The sequence below is a fragment of the Myodes glareolus genome, chromosome 3 (genome assembly GCF_982192425.1).
Source record: "Myodes glareolus chromosome 3, mMyoGla1.1, whole genome shotgun sequence".
Taxonomy (NCBI): Eukaryota; Metazoa; Chordata; class Mammalia; order Rodentia; family Cricetidae; genus Myodes; species Myodes glareolus.
Genome location: NC_142028.1, coordinates 105,052,971 through 105,068,808, shown reverse-complemented (window position 1 = coordinate 105,068,808; position 15,838 = coordinate 105,052,971). Strand labels below are relative to the sequence as shown.

General features: G+C 41.8%; 1 protein-coding gene across 5 annotated transcripts in view; it reads left to right on the top strand.

Moving 5' to 3' along the window:
• The window catches only part of Adamtsl1 (ADAMTS like 1), a 924,007-nt gene that overhangs the window by 543,414 nt on the left and 364,755 nt on the right, over window positions 1-15,838 (top strand). The gene's annotated exons all lie outside the window — the stretch shown is intronic.

The following is a 15,838-nucleotide window of genomic DNA, read 5'->3' as shown; positions in this document are numbered from 1 at the left end:
GATAACGCTCTTCTCTTGAACATCAGTGCATACTGCATTTTTGACACAAAGTAAATGTTCCTTTGTGACTCAGACTTGGTGTAATGGGCAGAAAATGAACATATACTGTCCAAAAAAATCTACACTCAACATATTAATAGCAATGCACATTTCTTTTAAACCAGAGCATTCTGGGCAGGCAGTTTAGCAAACCTCATCTGAAAGTTTGATTCCAGAATTTTTACACACTGCTTCCAAGGAAACGTGAGTCTAGTTCTCCTTGTCACTACTATGGCATGCCAGAATGTCTCCAGAAGGGAGAAGAGCAGATAAAGAACAAGGTAAAATTGCAGCTGTTGTACAGGACACATTGCTTTCTTGATGGAGAAGAAATACGGCATTCTGCTTTGATTCTGACCATTTGATCAATACTGGATTTTGATGAAGGGAAGCAAACCGTTTAGGTCCAAATTGGAAAATTTCAGGAAGGCCAACGGGATACAGTGACCAGACAGCAATTAAATCGTTCATACAGTGTTGTATCTTAATCAGTTGTATCACAGTAGCTACAAACTTGGAATACTGCTTTGCAATTAGAAATCGTGTCTATTTTCATGAACATTTGAACAAAAACTGAAGTGTAAGCAAGCATCAGTGGAGGTGCTAGCTATGCCGAGGACTCAAACGAGCGGTGTGTGGGGTGGGCTTTATGGCTGAGGAGCAAGGAGAGTGGGAAAGGTGTCTCACTTTTTCCGTATGGGATATGTGAGTTGTAGACATCATGCATTTGTCTCATCTTTATTTCTTTGTGATTGTTTTTAAAGTGTATGCTATTCTCCCATTAAATTGCATCATAAAGCAAATTACCAGTTCACATGCCCTGCTGTTTTATTTTCATGTGGAGATATGATTTCATTATACTTAAGCAACGCTCTCTCATTCAGCAGCAGACTGATTTTCTATTCATTTGGTAAATACGTTACACGGCTTGCTGTAATCTTGAATATTCATATTGGAATCTCAGCAAGTAATTAGACTCACGCTGAAAAAAAAAACAGGTGTTTGTTTATTTCCAAAGGATTTAACATGTTCGAATTACAATAATTATGGAATTAGAATGAAATCATACCCAGGTTTATTTTATGCGTATGCTTAAGTGATTGTGAATTTGAAGCTTATGTTTGAAAAGAACTGGCTGTTGAGCGCAGAGCAAAGCCAGCAGTAGTAATGACTGCCGCGCAGGGTGTGTGTGAAGGTGTCAAACACTAGGTGACTTGTTTGAAAACCATTCTAGTGACTCCTCAGAATGGCCCTGTAAACCAGTTACTTTTAAAGCCCATTTTACAGATGAGAAATCAAGTTTATGTGTACTTTATACTGTGGCTATCAAATGCTTAGCGATTAAAGGCATATTCTTCATTGGAGACATGTAGGATTTATAGATCATAAAGGTCTTTAAAGATATACACAGTATGACGGCCAGTCATTATACTCTGTCAGTAACTGCTTTGTTTGGGCTCTGTAGTCAAAATGAATTATTGGCTTAAAAAAAAAAGCGAACTTTAGCCTGGCCTGTAGTTTACCTAGAACTAAAATATGGCACCATCAGCTCAACTTCCGGCTTGATACAGAAATTGAATTTGAAGATTTGTTATTCCTATAGTGTTTTGTGTATTACCTGAATCTGTCTAGTATTCGAGCTGACTATGCATACCCTGTCTGGATGGTGGCAAGCCCAGTTGTTGCCTGGTCAACATCGCCTTCATTTCATTGACAGCTAAATAATCTGTATCCGAACTTGGTTCTTGAGTGTGTACAAATAAGGAACGCTTTGGAGCCTTGCTGTTGCCAACAACCCTTTTCTCCTAGAACATTATTCCAGAGGGAATGAGGTCCCGGTGTGGTCTTGTGTCTATCTGAGTTCGCTGTCCATCTTGAAAAATGCACAGTAACCATGTCACTCTAGACTTTTTTTTTCTCACGTTGCAGACTGTTCAAGAGGCTTCATTTTGCTCTACAGGTCATACTGAGACACACTACCCATCTTCCCACTCCCCTGTCCTTTGTCTCAATTGTTTAGATCACAAGAAATGCGGCAAAATGCATGACCAGGCATTGACACCTGTGTCCATCCACTCTTGAAGTCAAAGCTCCCTGTCAGAGACACATTTAATCAAGCCTGCCTTTGCTTTCTGTTTCTTTCAAGTGGCTGTAAGGTCTTCCCCCCCCCCCCCACTCCCCGCTATTGTGAGAGTTGCAAGAATAACACTTGGAATTATAATAAAGTACATGTGTTTTTCTGTTGAATTTCTTTTTCGTCTCTACACTAATTTATACATGGAAACTAGTCAAACACAATAGGCCATTCCTTTCGGCCCGTCTGGCACTCTCCTCCGCTATTATCTAAGGGAATCTATCTTGGATGGTGAGAAGCACCATTAGCCTGTGGAATGAATGTTAAATCCCTTATTACAACAGATTGTGTTCTGCTCCAGAAGAGGGAGCGAGTGTGTGCGTGTGTATGTGCACGCGCATGTGACATGTGTATGCATATGCAAGTCCTTCTAAAGAACGTCTCATCCTCTGTCTAATTTTTATGCTCATATCTGTACCTTGATTAAGTCAAGGGTAAGGATTTTGCTTCTAAGTCTATAGGACAAAGTCATTATAAAATGATTTCTTATTGTTTATCGAAGTTTCTGATCTCCTTGGGTTCCCATCTTTAGTGATTCTGATGCTCTGGTCCTCAGCATCATTTCTCGTGAGAGCCAATATACTACATATTAGTGGAGGCAAGAATGTCCAATAGTGGTCACTAGTGAACCACGCAAGAAACTTGTGCTGGGGAAGTTTCTTTGGATGGTGAAGACTTGAGAAAAAGAGGGATCACAAAAATGAGTAATGTCTGTCGCTTTATATGACGGTTAATTGTGCCGGTGCCTTCCATAAAAGAATGTGAAAAGCCGTCTTCTGAGTTAATTGTGACCTGAGTTCTTTCTTACACTCTAGACTTCAAGTAAGGGTTTCTACAGCTTTATATCGGCGTAAGGTGCAACTTTTCTGCATGTGCTACACATCTAGATGATGCTTTTGTACAGAAGTGTGAAACCTGCTTGTAGACCCGACTGAGAGAGCCAATAGGCTCTGTCCACTGCTGCCCGGAGTCTCCCAGTTTCTGCCCTCTGACTTCATGCGCTCAGTCCGGTTTCTCTGGAGAAATGACAGTCCTGCTTTTAATTTGTGTATCTCTCAGGTTCCAGGACTGACACTTTCTCGGGTTCAGTCATTTAAGTCCCATCCTGCCCTTTCCTCAGCAAACGCACTCTGCAGTTTCTGAGGTCTCGTGAGTCGAGTGACCTTAGCGTGACCTTCTCTCGGGACGAGGACGTGAGTGAGAGCGGCCCTTGAATCACCATGAATAACACACTGGCTGAGTGTACAGAGATGACGCAGGAGAATGCCCGAGCGCGGCTTCGTTCTTGCCACTGTCTCTCCTTTTCTTCAGAAAGCTGCCCTTGAGCGTTGTGTTCCAATCAGAATGAGACAAATTTATGTCATTTCTCTGTCTCCATCATAAAAACCCTACCATGTGGTTGAATTTTGGCGTGATTGGCAGTGCTGGCTCCTGAACAGCTTAGGCCTGGCATACCAAGGTGATGTAAGTCTGAAAGGATTCTAATTGAAATAGGCCAGCACAGCTGTGTGGGGAGCCCGCCTGCTAACTGGGTAAGCTGTTGCTATCAACCCCTTCTTTCCATGAGCTCAAAAACAAATGACTAAATCTCCCCAGTTCCCGAACTTCAAGATTAAAACTTGCAATCGCTGAATAATGCTTGACTGTTCCGCTTTCTCTCACTAGGACTTTGTTTGCTCCGGCACCCAGCATGGAAGGCAGTTAGTTTGTTGCAAGTTTTCTGGCCAAGCCAAGAAGTTGCCTCTTGACTAGCCTGTAGCCAACAGTGACCACTGACCTTTCTTTTGTTTCTTCTAGGCACTCAGAAATTAAACACTGGGTGTCTGTCTCCTAAATTCAGTAATATTCTCTATTTTGGTCAAAGAAATAGGTATCTCAATAGCTAATTATAAACTTTCTTAGAAGCAATACCATAAATTCTGTGCTTGAATATCCCTGTCCTGTATTCTGCTAATGCATAGCTGCATATACAGTTAGCTCCAAATTGTGTGTCAGAAGGTGTTAAAATTATAATTCATTGCTTTATCTAAAGCTGTTAGAGTGTAGCTTTGTAGTTCTTGTTTTACTGTGCATCAGCTCCTGTCCTTGTCTTTCTTCTATTTGCCTTGGATTTATGTCTGTCCTACAAAGCTGTGGAGAGACATCAGACTGAGCCACGTACTCCCCTGACTGCTATTGGGCCCTCTATAAATGTGTTTGAATGAGCAAGTATGTAGTAAGAATGACTCAGCAAGAAACCTACAAGTAGGGAGGAAAACCGTGAACACTCACTTTCATTGTGGAGCCTTGAAGAATCTTTTTGTTTTGTGTAAGCCCAAGTCAAAAGCACGTAATAAATTCAAAGGAGAAGACTTCTGCTTTGTGCTTCTGTCTCAGGTGTGTATAGGCACACAATGAAAAATAATTGAACAGTAATTCCTTTTGTTATTGCCATTTTGCATGAATCACTTTGTATATTTCATATCTATTTTTTTAATCCATCAAGGTCTCAAGTACTTTTCCTTTCACAAACCTTGTCATAAGGAAAATGTAGTACTTACATTAGCTACAGTTTTGTAAAACGAAGTATTTATAGACTCCCACTTTAGTGGACCTAGTGTTATTGATTTACCTGTTTTATTTTCACTGCTGTGCACTGAGATAACCCATATCTCTCAGTCTTCCCTGAGTCTAGACCACGCTATTCAGTTGAGTCCTGGTCATTATGGTTAACATGTCATAAGTAACTTTGGGGGTCTGGCCTGTCACACTTGATCCCCCAAGAATTCTCTACCTGTTTGCCAAATGTAGAGGACCTAGCAGAGAAATGGTAAACTCTCGGGATGGCCAGGCTACCAAGTGTCAGGACTGGGTCCCCAGATGACTTTGTGGATTGTCACCACCACCCCCCCACACACCACTCTTGGGAACCTTCACTGTGAATGTTCATTTAAATATAGGAAATAGCCTTTGTTATGTGAAAATCCTAAAATTTGTGGAAATGTGTTATATGTTCAAAACCTTTATAAATAACATATGCTTCAAATTTAGATTTTATGCATTCTAGTGCATGCTTGTAAGCGCTAATACCTCTTTCCATTTATTATATGGAAAAAGAGAGCTCAGAAGATGCCACAGCATCTTAATGGTGGTCTAGTCTTTACAGTTTGTTATTCGCTGCATACTCTGAGTGTGCTGAGTAGCTGGGAGAGTGTCTGTGCTCTAGGTAACCAGGAGACGTGGACTAGCTTTTCAACCAGAGACTCCATAGGGACGTGGAGGTTGGGTCCGGGATGAAGAAAGCAACATGGGTTTGTAGTGAGTTCCCTGGGCTCACCTCTACAGTATAGCACTAGACAAACTACAGCCAGAGAACCACGCAGAGCCAAGGCAAAGACAATGAAAAGGGCACTAATGAGCCAGATCCAAGATGCTGCTCCAGTGGCAGAAGTTCAGAAAATCAGAAATTTAGCGACTGATGAGAGAAAAGCAGACTCCCAAAGACAGAGAAATGTTCTTCCCCAGCAGCGAGAAACAAAACAAAACACACTTCCTGAGTTCACCTGACCTCAAGTTATCTTCACGTATTTTTCTTTTTTCTTGTAGCAACTTTCCATCACTGTAGCAAAAATCCTGGGGGCCACTAATAGTAAGAAGTTTCCTTAGTTCATAGTTCTGGAGCCTGAAAGTGTAGAAGCAGCAGCGGGCTGCTTTCTGCCACCCAGCTCGCGGCTAGCTTTACTCTGAAATAATTACATGGAGTCTATATTCATTTAAACACTGCTTGGCCCATTAGCTCGAGTCTCTTACTGGCTAACTCTCACATCTTGATTAACCCATTTCTATTAATGTGTGTAGCACCACGAGGTGGTGGCTTACTGGGAAGATTCTAACCTACGTCCATCTTGGGCCTGAGCTTCATGGCGTTTGCCTGACTCTACTTTCTTTCTCCCAGCATTCTGTTCAGTCTACTCCACCTATCTAAGCTGCTGTCCTATCAAAAGCCAAGGCAGTTTCTTTATTAAACCAAGGAAAGTAACAAATAGACAGAAGATCCTTCTATGTCATGAAAGTCCAACTGACACCACACAGGCTCTCGGAGAGCGTTGTGTCACCTCATGACACAGACAACAGTGGTGAGAATGTGTGGAGAGAACAGTTTACCTCTCTAAGCAGAAGCAGGAGTGGAACCCGGCATCCTATAGCCTTTCTTGACTATATACCTGCAATGACCTTAAGGTCTCCCTCTAGCCCCATCTTGTAAGGGTCTACATCATTATCTGCTCTTGCCATCTAAGGCCCAAGCTTCCAAGCCCAGGGACCTTGGGGCTATTCAAACCACAAGCAAACGATAACAGAGCCAAGCATCTATGGAGCAGCTCTGCCATCAGAAGGTAACAATGTGAATATTGGGCTACAGTGCTGTTCCCAGCAGCATCGCCTAAGCCCATCACTGCAGTACCTGGCTCTCTAGGGTGCTGAGACAGCAAAACCACCATTACACGCGTTAGTGGTTTTTGCAGATACAAAAGTGCTGTCATACTTCAGGTGACTATGATCATCCAGACAAAAGACATCTGCCCATCACCAACTGCTCAATACAAAGACAACCTGTACCGTTAGCAGAAGGTAAAGGTTAGAAAACAGGATGGGACATATTGCCGAAAATAAAGAGCTCAGAAGCCGGCTGTACATTTTATTGTCTTTGGAATATTAATTTTGCTTTAAAAAACAATGCGTTCATGGACAATATTTCTGTAATGGATATAATCATTTTCAGCTGTTCTCCAAATTGGTTCATTTGCAAATAAGCCACTGATACCTACTTAGATGCTATTCCTTGAACCCTTATATCTATGTGTGAATGAATACATTACAGCTTCCCTCAGTCTATGAACATGTTACTTTTATGAATGATGTAAATCACTGTTTGTCTCCATATATTAATGGTTTTCAAACTTATTGCAGTTAAAATTAGAACCATTTGTATAAGGAAACACACTGGAATGGTTTTGTAGTTAAGATTAGTTCTTTAAAGTAAGTCTTGTTTCAAAGCAAATCTTTCACCAGGTATAGTTCCTGGAGATTTGCCCAATCAGGAGACTGAGGACGGAGGATGACATAGCAAGACCCTGTCTCAAAACAAACCAGGAGACAAGTTATTACTGTAAGAATGAACATTATATACGAATAGTATATGGAGACTTATCATCTGCCCTGATGTCACTGGGGCGTCACGCTGCTAGGTTAGTCTTCCTCTTTCAATATATTATACTAACAAGGCAATATGCAAATATCCATGCAAAACCAAACACACTCCGTTTGAAATTATATTTCTGTACATTCTATGGTAGGTGGTACCTCCCGTAGTCATTTGAGTTTCACCTATTGTCTTCTGAAAATAATTTAATCATAATAAGACCAAAATGATCTTGTGTATCAAAGGGAGATAGCTGAAAAGAGTGAATCAACAGAAAATGTTTTGTCTGAGGCATATGCCATTTCTAATATGGATTTATTTTATGTCTGAAGCAAGAAATCGTTGGACTCTAATAGTTTTGCCACCTGTGAATTATTCGGGTGCACCTCATAAGTGGGTTCTTTCTTCTATTTGTTTAAAGAAATGAGTGATACGCTTGCCAATTCTACACTACATTAATTTTCACGGAGTTTCCATTTTCATCTTCATTGCTTTTTCAGATTTTTTCCAAAGCTTCTGCCATCCTTCTACCGAGGCTCTGGGTATTTTTCCCTCCATTTTTTCCTCCCCTGAGGGACTTTCTTTAAGTTATTCTGGTCTGTTGGTATAAATATTGGGACAAAGGAGTGTGATAACCCAAGACGTCCTGACGTAAATTCCAAGAGCATGAAAGAAATGAGACACGAAATTGTCAGCAACCTCTAATAAATTCAAACTGCTCCATAAAATAAATACACCTCATTTTATTCTCATAGGCTAAAGTTAGGTATCTGATTTCCCAACCCATTTTGCAGACTCTAATCTCAGTCACCATTTGAAGCCTTTACATGTATTGTTTAGATACTGTGCTTCAACAGCAGAACCAGAACTGAAAAGCGTAGTGGAAACAACCAGAATGCCCATTGTTCAGGTGCGGTGGTGAGATTTGGAAGAGAACTTGGAAGAAATTGCCTGCTCTTTCATTCGGGTTGTTGAGTTGTTAGAGCCATTGGCCATTGAGACCTTGCTTTGGGGCTTTTATCTTGTCTGAGATAACAAGCAAACTTTGAATTTACTGTTGCAGAAGTAGCTTGGAAGCATTTAGACTGCCAGATCTTACACCCGTGTTTTAGAATTTAAAAGAGTCATTGAGGTGTAAGAATGTGGCCTCCAATGATGGCAACCTCTTTGAAAGTAGGAATTTGGTATCATGTGTTTTTTTTTCTGATACCTGCTTCCTTGGCTGCAGACGGAGTTTGATTTATTTATTTTTTTTAAAGTAATTTTATTAAATTATAAAAGTTTCCATTTACGCCCCTCTTCCCAACACCCTCTCACTCCCCCCTCCCTCTCCTCCTCCCTCTTTGTCCCTAAGGGCAGTCAGGGTTTCCTGCCCTGTGGGAAGTTCAAGTTCCTCCCCCCTCCCTCCAGGTCCAGGAAGGTGAGTATCCATAGACTGGATCCCAAAAATCCAGTATATGCAGAGGAAACTAGTCCCAGTGTCATTGTCAATGGCTTCTCAGAAAGACTCCAGGCCAGCCACATTCAGAGAATCCAGTCACATTCAGAGAATCTGGTTGGATCACGTGCTCGTTCAGTCGCAGTCCAGCTGGCCTTGGTAAACTCTCATTAGATCCGACCCCTTGTATCAGTGGGTGATAGCTTCCCTCGCAGTCCTTCGTCATTTTCTTCGTCCTTCTGCTCCTCATTTGGATCTTGGGGGGCTCAGTCCGGTGCTCCAATGTGGGTCTCCGTCTGTATCTCCATCCAACGCCAGATGAAGGATCTATGGTGATCAGCAAAATATTCATCAGTATGGTTATGGGCCAAGGCCGGTTCAGGCACCCTCTCCTCTGTCCAGAGAACAATCTGGGGATCTCTCCTTGGACCTGGGATCCCATATATAATCAAGTTTCCTGTAAACCCTAAAATGACTCCCTTAGTTGAAATATATTCTTCCCTGATCCCATATTCATCCTTCCTCCCTTCCCCCCATCGGAGTTTGATTTAAATAACGTACTGAGTGTACATTTTCTGTGTGAGTAGATGAATCAATTGCCCATCATTGCACTTCTGTTTTACACATAGTTGAATTTAAAATGCAAAGCATTGGCTGAGAAACTTGAGTCCTATCTGTCAGTAACATCTCTTAGGTAGGACCAATCGAAGGATCCAGATTCCCTTCCTTTATATCAGTCTTCCCACTGAATTATTTCTGGAATTCAGGAGCTGTCCTTAGTTGGAAGATTGAAATAATTGTGACCTGGTAGCCAGTGAGGCTTCTGAGCAACTATCTTGAGTGAGAACTCAAGATTTATTATGGGGTTATAAACTTCCAGGTGACAAGCTGTGTCACAGCAGGAAAGCCTTGCTTCTAAATCAACAAAACTCGGGAATCATTTGCTGCCCTGTATATGAAAATTACTTTCTACGGGTTTTGTATATAATAGGCTTCCAAGAGTTGGCTGCCTCCCTTGAATCAATGTGAAATTGGATAATTCCAGGGTCAGCTGCATCTCAGAACTATGTTTTAGTGCTGGGTAGATTGTGTTAAACAAAGCAGACACGGTGTAAAAAGTGGGTCTCTCTACATGTAATATCAGAAAGGAATTGGGACAGGGGCAGGCAAGACAGCAATTAACCGGCCAGAGCTTTCCATCGGTTTTATGTTGCTGTCATGATATTATTTTCTTTAAACTGTATATTTAACTATTGCTGATGTAAGGGTGTCTCTGCCTAAAGAAATAGACATATTAATTCATTATTTATAGTGATTCAAGAAAGAATGTGTTAGAAAAACTCTAAGTCTCTAAAGATTTATATTTAAGGTCATTTTCTGAGTTATGCCTTTTCCCCCTGAAGTCCTTTCTTTTTTTAAAAAAAATAGCCATACTGAAACCTAAGCTTAATGAGTGTATCATGCTGTCCCTGTGTTTATTTGATACATAAACACCTGTCTTTTCCATCTTAGGGCTATGCTAAAGAAATGAAACCTTTAACCTAGCCCCTTCTTCAAGCCAACAGCAGAATATAGGATGTGTAGTGTGTCACTAGCTGTGGTCTTCCCTCAAGAGGCTTGCTAACTCTAGGTGGGTGAGGCTAAGACAATGTTGCCTTTATAGGATGCAGAGTTCCTTCTGCAGCCCTGGAGATTGCTCCCTGGACTTTATGTGTGCAGGGTAGGCACCTTATCAAGAAGCTATATCTCCAGCCAGACTCCATAATCTTAGAAAACACACAGTATTCTGCGCCTTTAACAATCATAAAGAACAGATTCCCAAAGTTTTGCCTTTTATAGACCCCTAAAATTTCAAACACAATTAAGGGATAGTTCAGGTAGGTAGGAACTATAGAAAATAGACACAGTATTTCTGATTTTTTACTATCTAAGAATATTAATAAAATAAATTACAGGAACTATCATAGCTTGATTTGTAGATAACCTGGGGTTAATCCCATAGAACATGGTGGCAACAATGTAAGAAACACTGCATATGTATTCATCTACCTCCTCCTCGTAACAGCCTGGGACCTGGGGGGGGGGGGGGGGCGCGGTCAGCCTGGCAAGGTCGGGTAGGAGCATGGGTCAGTTCTAAAGCACATGGAGTTCGCTCTTGTCCCAATTCCACCAATTCATTTGTTTCGCTCACAAAAGTTAAACGTCACTTGAGAAAGTTCCAGGTGTAACTTTTCAAAAGAAAATAATAATCACATATGCAGGGGAAAAATAATAACATACGGTTCTTGGCAAAATAACTTGGGTTCTTCCTGTTTTCTCATTATCCAGTGTATCAGTGAAAATCGTACAGTGGATTGGCCTGCTCCATGCTGGTCCCTGTCCTTGGGTCAAAAGGAGGAAGAACAGAAAGGCTGATGCCGTTTACTAGCGGAGGGGCCCAGGCTCTCTCCTTGATAAGCAGTCTCTCTGTGAAAGTCAGGTCAAAGAGAAACAGAAGAGGGGCATGCCCAGTAGAGAGCCTACAAAGAAAACGTGGCAAGATGAGTTCGGGAGACAGTGAGCGAATCCTGGCAGTCTCCGGGCACAGCCAGGCAATACTGTGCCTTTTGGACCGTGAGCAGAAGCAAGGCCTGCCGTTTTTGTTTTAGATAGACATTGTGGTCACCACATATAGGGAAGATGACAGAGAGGAAGGAGTCCAGAAGTTTATAGCTACTGTCCCTCTCCTGATGGGGCACCAGGAAACCGATAGGAACAAAAACAGTAACAACAGTAAAAACAGTAACAAAGAAAAGTGACCTGCTAGGAGGTTGCAGAGCCATTGGGAGGAAAACCACCTGTGGGCTCCCTCATCTTGAAACCCAATGGTGACTAGCGCTTCTATTAGATACTAGGGTTCAGGTCCCCACTATTTAGTTAAGAATGAGAGTTCTTAATTCTTTGAGGATATGAATGTATTTGTATCTCTAAGATGCCTTTCATAATTTTAAGAAGATAGTCCTGTAGTTAAGGTCACAGTTTTTAATGAGGAGACCTTGAGTAAAATTAACTACTCTTGTACCACCTTCCATCCAGCAAGCATTTCCTGGTCAACCTGACAAAGTGGGCCAATATCATGACATCATATTTTGTACCTTCTCCTGATCAATGGAGTCTAACGCTACAGTGTCTTCTCGTGCTGTGTCATTAACTTGCTTCTTCTCTCGCCCAAAGAGTTTATTGAACTCTTCAGATTCATGTCGCGGTCATAAATCTTTCCAGGATATCAACAAGTGCCTTTGCCCTCATTCTCAACATCTCCACACTGTCTAATCTGGGTTGCACATGTGGGGTTGCCTTTGCAGACAGCTGGATCTCAGTAAAACTAGAGAACCCAGTGTCTACACTTACGTTGTCTGCTCTGATGGTACCCACTGTGGTCATCAGAGGAGAAACCACTTTAGGAACAAAATTATGAATTTAGAGATTTGATAAATTTTGCAATTTAACTGAAAAAAGTCCTGATTTAGAGAGAAACCTGAAACATATATCATATGAATCTTGTTGTGAATCTGACTGGCAAGGGGTCAGATTTTTAATCAATCAGGCATTGGTACTTGAAGGTAGCTCTTTTTTTCCTAGTTATGAGCAAAGAGTTTCTATTGCATACAAAGCTGTTCACACAACTTTGGGACTAAGCTGACTCTAGATTGGCCTTGCCTCATAACATAGACTTTCCTGGCAACAACATCAAATAGGTATTTATGTTTAAAAATCATATGGTTGTTTTTTCATAATAATTTTGAACATTGACCACGTTTACTTTCTTTCCTCAAAAAAATTGACTTCAACAGCATAAACATCTATCCAGATTTAGCAAAGAGGAAAGATATGTTTTTTTTTTTTTTGGTTTGGGCCTGTGTGCCAAACACTACCTTGTCTATCTATGCTAGGTAATACTCGCCACACCTATTTCACAGATAAGAAAACTGAGTGCTAAAGCCTAAAGGTGGTATGAATTTCTCAACTTTTCGTCTGTGTGTATTCAATTCTTCTTGCAAACAAATCATATTAAAATATGCAGCACAGATTATGTTCCACGTTGTTTGAGCTATGTTTTGGCCTCTTTTGGCAGGCACCTCCCCAACATGCTGAGTGATTTCCACAGTTTCTAAACCAAGTTCATGAGAGTTCACAGCCTGTACCGTATTTCATCAATCCTAAGATACACAGCTTTTTTTCCTGACTTTAGAAACTTGGATGTACTTATGATAGTAGGTCACAGTTTGGCGGGTGGCATTTTTTTTCTTGATTATAATATTACATAAAATAACAGTGTGTCTTCAATCTTTGGCATCTTCCATTTGATAGGGTACCATTTCTTGATTTTTCTAGTTTTTAACTGATGAGAAGCAAAGGCAGGCTTAAGGGTTCAGTAGAGAGATGTGATCATAGCCCTCCCCTTGCTAATTCCCTCCTAAGCACCTTCCTCTGATACAGGTTGATTATTTATTTATTTATTGCCAATCTCTCTTAATCTAGAGCAATGGAAAGTCTCTACATTGAACCTATGAGAGCCTATTCTTTTCCTTGTTCATGTCCCTCTACCTAGCCCATAGTCTTTGTGTGCCTCAGTTTCCTTTTCTATAGGCTAGTATAGTGTAGTAGTTGTTGATGCTCTTTTCACTTCCAAATTAGCCAGGCACCTGCTGCATTTCATCATACCTGACCCCTTCCACTTCACCAAGCCTGGGCCTTGGTAGCTGGTAAACTCTCCATATTATTTCCAAAGACTCCAACCCTGACAGCTCCTGAATAAAACTTCCTGAGCTAGACTGCCTGATTTTAAATCTTGGTCCCACAACAACAATCTTTCCACAGTGTTCTGTGCCCCAATGTCCTTGCCTGTTAAGACAGTTGTCACAAGAGCATCCTCATCCAAAATCATAATGAAACTAAAGAAAATGATTTGCCCAACAGCGTTAGCACAGGACCTCGCCAGGGCCGTGAGTTCCCAGTAGGCATCAGCCATTGTTGTATTCTGCACTCCATGCTGAAATGTCTCTACCTCAGTCTCAGAACCAACCTCTTTTCTTTCCCTTTCCTCACGACAGCCAACCGCTTTGCTAACTAACAACAGCTCTGAGTACAATCTCAACAGGAATGAGAAGAAAAATGGTTACTCTTTCACTTGGAGGAGGGCTCTGGAGCCCACTGAAACCAGGAAGTATGTAACATGAGGGGCCAGCTTGTTGGGGTTTCTGTCCCGCCTGGTACCCCACAGCCGGCAAGTCCCAAAGAAAATCACACAGAGTCTACATTAGGTTATAAACTGATTGGCCCATTAGCTCAGTCTTCTTATTAACTAATTCTTACATTTTACGGTAACCCATAGTTCTTATCTGTGTTAGCCATATGGCTCAGTACCTTTTCCAGTGGGGCAGGTTACATCTTGCTTCTCTGTGGTCTGGGCAGGAATGGCAGAGTGAGCTTCCTGCTTCCCAGAATATTCCTGTTCTCATCGCCCTGCCTCTACTTCCTGTCTGGTTGACCCACCTATACTTCCTGCCTGGCCAATCAGTGTTTATTTAAAACATGATTGACAGAATACAGATAATTCTCCCGCACCAGAAGTATAAGACAGAAGAAGGACCAAGGTTAGTGTAAGAAAGTTATCCTCTGAATTCACTTATAAATGCTTGCCTCATTCAAGGTTCTTAGATCTCTTCTTTACCAAAGCACTTGAAGAACTCTGGATTGATTGTCTGTTCAGCTGCTTGCACCCCCACCACCTCGACCAAGAACTTTAGCTCCTATTGGCCTGAGGAAGAGTCCAGACAAAGAACCTAAGTCATTTGAATGTGTAGCCAGGGGTGGCGTAAACATCACTCTAAAGAAAGTTGAAAGGAGCTGGGCAGTGGTGGAGCATGCCATTAATCCCAGAACTCGGGAGGCAGAGGCAGGCCAGCCTGGCCTACAAAAGCTCCAGGGCAGGCTCCAAAGCTACAGAGAAACCCTATCTCCAAAAAACCAAAAAAGGAAAAGAAAGAAAGTTGAAAGGATTATACAAACAGCTTTCCCCTGCAAGGTGAATGTTGCAATATTGTAGAATCTTTGTGACACCCCCTTCTCAGCACTAAGATCCCATGAGCCTCATGACCTACAATAGTGTAGCGGTTCCGGTAGCTCATCCAATGGGAATGAACTGTGTATATAACTGTAAGTACGCATGTCAGACCGAATTACAACGCATACACAGCATGAAGATGACTGTTCTCACATGCAATGGTGTCCACAGAAAGCATCAGCACTTGTGCAGGTGTGAAGTCTCTGGTATAATATTAAAACTACTCATTTGAATATGTACATGTTTTATTAAAAATAAGAAGGCCCTGGACAGAACAAATCACTTGGTACAAGATAGAAATTAGAGCCCCAGTCTGACCCGAAGGAACAAATAAAGCCAAACAGACACTCCGAGGCCTCCAGTCTTCTGAACCCACTTGCCATTTAAACCTTTGGTTTGCCTTTTTTCTCAATGGTCGCTGTGTCAGATTCAGTATTTTGGATGCTCCACTGCTGTCCTTGGGCAGCTAAGCTTAATTCCTGTCTGGAGGACCTACTCTTACCCAGCAGTATCTCATTCAATCAGTCAGAGAGTCGAAGTTCCTCTTATCTGTTATTAAAATGACTGTGAGATTAGTTCTTCACTTATTCCTTTGGCAGCAACTTTCTCTTCCTCCTCTCTTTCCAAAACATCCATATACTTTAGTACCCGTAGAAGTACTGTGGGCTTCAGATGAATAGTGAAAGTACGTTGAAGACTGCGCTCCAGTCCCAGCATGCTTCGCGCAGCCGTCCTCTCTGGCTCCAGCTGGGACTCTACTCTAGGCCCAATCCCTCAGCCAGACCTCGATCTGACACCACCGTTGCAACCTCGCCCACAGTTTTCTTCCTGGAGTGTCTGGGCACACTTAGCCCTCGTGTGGAGGTGCTGGCCTGGCCAAGGTCATGAGCAGTCTGGAAGGCCAGTTGTGTATCGTGTCGTGTCAGCAAAAAAAAGAGTTCA